The sequence below is a fragment of the Giraffa tippelskirchi genome, chromosome 14 (assembly GCF_054371585.1).
Source record: "Giraffa tippelskirchi isolate mGirTip1 chromosome 14, T2T-mGirTip1v1.2.pri, whole genome shotgun sequence".
Classification (NCBI taxonomy): Eukaryota; Metazoa; Chordata; class Mammalia; order Artiodactyla; family Giraffidae; genus Giraffa; species Giraffa tippelskirchi.
In genome coordinates, this window is record NC_137288.1 from 53104862 (window position 1) to 53111651 (window position 6790).

The 6790-nt window shown below is 45.2% G+C and overlaps 1 long non-coding RNA gene across 1 annotated transcript; it reads left to right on the forward strand.

Moving 5' to 3' along the window:
- The first annotated feature begins 636 nt into the window (after positions 1–636).
- LOC145534535 (uncharacterized) lies at positions 637–5805 on the forward strand. The gene is made up of 3 exons (XR_014074728.1): positions 637–771; positions 975–1100; positions 3211–5805. It is a non-coding gene; the product is annotated as an uncharacterized LOC145534535 (long non-coding RNA).
- The last annotated feature ends 985 nt before the right edge of the window (positions 5806–6790 follow it).

Consider the following 6790-nt stretch of genomic DNA (forward strand, 5'->3'; position numbering starts at 1 on the left):
AACTGGACATTGGACCCAACTGGGTGGGTCAGGTACCCTCTTTTGGAGACTCCAGATAAGCTGGTTTCAGGCACGGAAGCTGAGAGTACCACCCAGAATCAAGCTGGTGAGACCACCTGTGTCATGCGCACATCACATCAGAGAAAAACACCTGCCTGTAGACACAGAGAATGAAGCAGCTGAGCCAAAAACATGGAGAAGAGCCTGCGGGCCCCACAGAGCAAGGGCTTTCCAGAATGAGAGGACCAAGAATGTGACTGCTGCCTCATCTGTGAATTTAAACAGCAGCAACTTCCAAGCCCCTCTCTGGGTTCTGATTTTGAGCGAAGCCTCACCTTTTGGAAGCATCTTCTTCCAGCTGAAATCTACCTTTGGGCTCCCATCTGAGACGCCAAGCCCAGAATGTTGTCCTGTGCATTCCTGCGTCACCAAGGCCACCTGCACAGACTCTTGGAAGTCACCCTGTGGGTCTCAGTTTCTGAATTTGGGGGCCTTGAATGTGCTGTCCTGGTTCAAATTTTTACTTTCTCAAGGAAAAATAGAGGATAGATTTTGGACAGAGGAGTGTGAGAAGGTTCAAGAGATTTCAGAGTTGATCAAGGAAATAGACATGACCACCAGGTGGCAGTAGCCCACACAGACGCTGCCTGGACAGATCTGCACCGGGGAAGTCCCTGGGGTTGGGGCCACCCTGAGACTCCTGTGCAGGAGACCACAACTCAGAACGGGAGGAGGGCGAGGAAAGTCCACCAGGGAGACAGGGTTTACATGGTAGGTGACATCTCCAGGCAGAGAATTCCAAAGGGCACAGCAGCTTGGGATAAAGCTGGAAGCTTGATCTTATCTCTAGTGAGAAGATGTTAAGCACAGTTTCTCGGGTATGCAAAGCAAGTACGCTCTAAATGGCTAAAAATCAGCTTACTGGAGCTATGTTTAAAACAACTGGATGTATAAACATTTGAGTTTGGTTCCAGCAGGTTTATGAGCTAACACATCTCAGCTGCTGTGAAGAAATGAACAACCTGGGGCCAACATACCAAGGCCTCCTGTGGCTCAGTCCTGTAACAAGGAGGCAGGGGATCCTGCAAAGAAGGAAGAAGGTTGGTGAGTCATACGCATTTCATTCTTTTAAAAAGAAAAGCCAGTAATTGGTGAAAAACAAAGTATTATGTAGTTTCTAATTAAATGACGGAACGAATTCTGATTCCGCAAACTCCCTGGGTGGAGCTGAACTTCATTATCAACCAACTTAGTTGTTGTTCAGTCAGTCAGTGATGTCTGCCTCTTTGTAACCCCGTGGACTGCAGCACGCCAGGCTTCCCTGTCCATTACCATCTCCCAGAGTTTGTTCAAACTCACGTCCATTGAGTCATGATGCTGTCCAACCATCTTATCCTCTGTTGCCCCCTTCTCCTATCATCTAGATTTATCTCCTTTGAAGAAAAAAGACTTACATTTAAAACATTTGACCCAAAGATGGTTCCTTTGAAATTCCACACAGGAGTTTCTTTAAAAGCATCATGTGTATGAACACATTTTTTTTCATAATTCAGAATATAAGGTTTTGATGTAGGCTGCATTGTGTCAGTTACTTCGCAGATGTCTAGATTTCCCATCTTTTTGTCACCTCACAGATACGCATTACAAGGAACACTTGCTTGGGCATCGTAACTTGCAGTGATATGTTATCAAATAATAAAAGAGAAACAAATATTGTTTTATTGAGCCATTTCACAAAGGTGAGAATATTCAAGTCAAGTGAAAGATAACATCTAAAAGTTTTACCTGAAAATATTGTCATGTGGAAAAAATTGACATACTGATACAACATAATAAAATATGCAGACAGCATGTCATTAAGAGGAGTGGAGGTGACCTGCAGAAATCCAACAGGGACAGAACTTAAGGATAAAAACACACTCTCACTTCCTTCCTCTGATCTCCTCCCGTTGCCTCAAATGGGCCAAACCCACCAGGAAGGGAGCAGGGTGGGGGGGGCGGGGGAGGAGAGGCTGACACTCCGCCCTGACAGGTCACCTCCCGGGCATGGCAGGGAGGGTTGGAGAGGGCTCTGGGAACGTCTGCCCAGCAACTGGTGTGGCCATCTTGTCCAGGATCATGGCCCCCAGACCTTGCACACCAGCAGGCCCACAGCAGGTGCTCGACGTAAGTGTACTGAATAAGTGGGTTGATCTATCTGGGTTCTGTAGTGTGTCTCCTCTTCCAAAATTCCCAACCTGCTCACTGGTCCCAGAACACATGCTGCGTTAGCACTTCCATCTCCATCTTGTCAGGGCCTTACTGTCCACTCAGGCTTTTCTTCCCCACCTCACTGTGGGGTCAGAGTCGGGGGTCCCAGCCAGGAGCCTGGGATGGCGAGAGGGGAAGCCTAGAGCAGAAGGAAGGCGGGCAGTCATGCAGGCTGGGCCTTTTCAGAGGATAGGCTGGCCGGGATGGATCTCAGACAAACGGGACACAGGCGTGGAAGGAGGCTGACCATGTCCTTTAAGTCTGAGGCTGAAACTTATTGGTTGGGGAGTGACTCGACATCCATTCTTCCCTTCTTCTTTGCTGGCAAAGCCCCAATTTCATCTGGGTGTCCAGCCCTCCCCTAAAGATTCATGGAGATTGACTGTGTCCTCTCACTGGTGGACCTATTTCTGGCATCAGAACTGGCATTAGAATGGGTATGTGACCTCATTCCAGCCAAAGAGAGGTGAGTTGAGCCCTGCATCCCTGGGACTACGCCCTCCCACTGCTTCCAGGATTTTGCTCTATCAATTATTCCCTCAATAAATTTCAAACCCTTTCTTGTCAAAATCTTATATAGAATTCCCAAATATGAAACAGATTCTTTTTGGTGTATACATATTTTATACATTCATATTTAAATTATTGAGTCATCTTAATTCTGTAAAGCAGAGGAAAAGCTTACTTTGAGGTTGGTTATAAAATTGCGGGCTTCCCTGGTGTCTCAGACAGTAGAGAATCTGCCTGCCAATGCAGAAGTTGCAGAAGCTGTGGGTTTGATCTCTGGGTCGGGAAGATCCCCTGAAGAAGGAAATGGAAACCCACTCCAGTAATCTTGCCTGGAGAATCCCATGGATAGAGGATCTTGGCAGGTTACAGTCCATGGGGTTGCAAACAGTCAGACGTGACTGAGCAACTAACACAATAAATTCTAAAATTGCAGCGCTGGTATTTCCGCAGCTACAGATTTATTGTACATCATGAAGCTTAAGCCTCAAGGCCCCTCATCTGCAGGGTGATCTCTTCCTTGAGTCTTTTCTTGAAGTACTTTTTAACCAGATGCTCTATTTTCCTGAAGATGTCCCTGCATGTCTCTTTGGCCAGAGATTGGTCATATGTCATTGTGGTGTTGGAGAAGACTCTTGAGAGTCTCTTGGACTGCAAGGAGATCCAACCAGTCCATCCTAAAAGAAATCAGTCCTGAATATTCATTGGAAGGACTGATGTTGAAGCTGAAACTCCAATACTTTGGCCACCTGATGCGAAGAACTGACTCATTGGAGAAGACTCTGATACTGGGAAAGATTGAAGGCGGGAGCAGAAGGGGACGACAGAGGATGAGATGGTTGGATGGCATCACCGACTCAATGGACATGAATTTGAGTAAATTCCAAGAGTTGGTGATGGACAAGGAGGCCTGGCGTACTGCAGTCCATGGGGTCGCAAAGAGTCGGACACGACTGAGCGACTGAACTGAACTGAACTGAGGTTGCCTACTGACAAGGAGAATAGAATCTGAGTGAGTGACTCAGACAAACCAACATTCCCCCTGGATCCTGACGCTTGGATAACCTCTACCTGGAGCAGATGGGTTCACAAAACAATGTGAGTCCATGGACAAAAATCCACGTTCAGTTAATGGAGAACAACGCAATCTGATTCCTACCCTCACTGTAATGAAAGCTTTTCAAAACAGACAGCCCCTTCTGTGTGGTTCTGATAAGCAGGAACTTTGCTTACCTCAATTTAGTTAAATAACTCCAGTTCCAACACCAACAGTTCAAGTTTCTGTGACCATGGTATATTAACTACAAGTGATTGCAAAATGCACAAACTTCACAGCTAGCTCTTCAGGGCGCTACATAAGCACCAGCTGTGCACAGTAACCAGTGACCATCACGTCTGCTGTGGCCACTCCGAGGAACAGGGATGGACTGCCCCAGAGCATGGTTTGGATGTCAAGACCAGTGATGCGATGCACACACTGAGAGGGCATGATTGATGTTGACATAATTGGAGCATTCCAGGGAGTACAGGGTGGGTCTTCCAAGCTACATAGTTTGAAAATGACTTGAGAGCAGGGGGAAGGAGATGGGCTCGGGGTTTGTTGTGCTAAGGTAGGGGTCAGGGGGAGTGGCTAGGGTGACATTTCCTGCACGTGGCAGGGACTTGCATGGTTTGAATCTCCCACCAGCTCCACAAGAGGGAGGGCCCAGGCTTTCTTATCACTTGCCCGGACATGGGGCACCAGGACAGGAGGCAGAGGTGAGGCTTAAAAGATGTCAGTAGTCAAACATCAAAAAATGGAGTCAGAGCCTCCTTTATAATGTCACTTCTTTCAGAGTCTGTTGGTGACTGGTCCCTGTGGGGTTATTCAGTGCCCCACACCGACTCAATGGACATGAGTTTGAGCAAACTCCAGGAGATAGTGAAGGCCAGGGAAGCCTGGAGTGCTGCAGTCCATGGGGTCATTGAGTCGGACACGACTCAGTGACTGAACAACAGCAACAACCTTCCTTTGACAGCAGAGTGTGTCATTGTATTGCCTCCTTGTCTCCCATGCTAAATCCACATGACATTTCACAAAAACAGATAGTCGAAAGAGGAAACCGGTCACCAAAAAGGAAGGTGCATATCAAAGAAATAAAAAGTGATCATACGGGAAGTGAAACTGAATCTATGTGAATGGAGTTAGGAAGAAATGGCTGAAGGGGCTGAGGTAAGGGATAGACTGGGAGTTTGGGATTAGCAGATGCAAACTATTACATAGAGCATGGATAAACAAAAAGATCCTACTGTATAGCACAGGGAACTATTCAATATCTTGTGATAAGCCATCATGAAAAAGAATATGAAAAGGAATGTGATACATGTATAACTGAGTCATCTTGCTCTACAGAAGAAATTAACACAACATTGTAAATCAACTTTACTTCAATAAAAGCAATCTAAAAAGAAACAGCTGACTTTGGGATGAGTGACCCTGCCACCTTTCGCGAAGTTTCAGACGTGCTGACAGAGGAGCTCAGGGAAGATGGGCTTATCGACATAACAGAGGAAAATGGTTGTGATGAAAAAGATGAAGCCAGCCCAGAGGAATTAATGCCAGCAAAAAACTTCACATTTAATGAACTGTTGGAGATAATTCATAACATTGAGCATGCAAAGAACAAAATGCTGGAAGCTGATCCAAGCTTTGGAAGGATTGCAACAATTCACCACACCATGGAAAGATGTCCACGGCTTATCCTGAGTCTCGTGACAAGAAGATGAGCACTGTTCAAGGTATTCTTGATAAGGTTTCTACAAAGACACAAAGCACTTAATCAGCATTTCTGATGTGTTCAATGACACTGTCCTAAATAACACTAGTTTCATTATTTCTTTCATTTCTTTGTACTTATAACTGATGATGTTTTTAATATCTCAAGAAAAATGTGTGAAGGTAATGGAAAAATTCTAATGTTCCCATTCATTATGATCATTTTGAACTGTTTGAATCTGCACAATCATCCTTATGGTCGCCTCAATGCCTCGAAAATAGAGGAGTACCTGTACTAATTTGATGTGACTGGTCTATAAGATTTGACTCTTGTGATCAGTCCTACATTTGTAAACCACAGTCCTCCCTGTGTTTCCAGGACCCACTATCTCCAGAGTCCTCCTGTCCCCGCCTTCCCCAGGTTCTTCGGCTTCTCTTCCTTTGCCTGTCTTTTGGGGACTGGTGACCCACTTTCCATGCCCTTCCAGTTCTGGTCCTTTGTAAAAGTTACAGCTTCTCTGGTCTTAGGTGGTGATGATGGCGGTCTTATAAAATGATAGGAAGGAATTTCCAGGGGAAAAGCAGGTGGGCAGGGTATCCTCTTTATTTCACAATCTGGATTTAGGACAGCCTACAGAGCCCACTAACTTTATCAATATGTAATGTCCTTCATTCTTTTACAAACAGCTACTGAACTGTACTATGTATCTGGTTCTATGTGCTGGAACATTATGTAATAACAGATAGTGCAAAGCAACACTAAGGATTTTAACTGGGCCCTCTGGGGGTGCTACCCAACTCCCTGCCACTTAACCCATTATTAAGTATCCCAGTGGAGGAAATATTACAGAGTTGCTTCATGAGGAAGATACTATATTATAGGCAAGAGAGTCTTTGGCTGCACAACCCACACCACAAACATCTGCCTATTGGGACAGGATCCTATAAATCATCCTATAAATCAGGATGGACCAAACTAAACATCTTGAGATTACCTTTGCAGATGTGTCTTGCTTTGTGAAATTGAAATATCTCTGGAAAGCCTTGGGTAAATCAGGTTCTTTAATTCCTTACATTAGTGAAGTGAGTTATTGTTTATAACAAACACTGCATAGGTTGTCTCTAGGTGTTTTCCTGAAAATGCTGAATGGCAAGAGGAGTCACTCTGATGCCTATGGAAGGGGAGAGAAATCTACAGCTCAGAGAGGCTCATTGATGGTTAGGTGATAGAACTGTGCTTAAAAACACAGAGATCTGACCATGTTTTAAACATCCTAA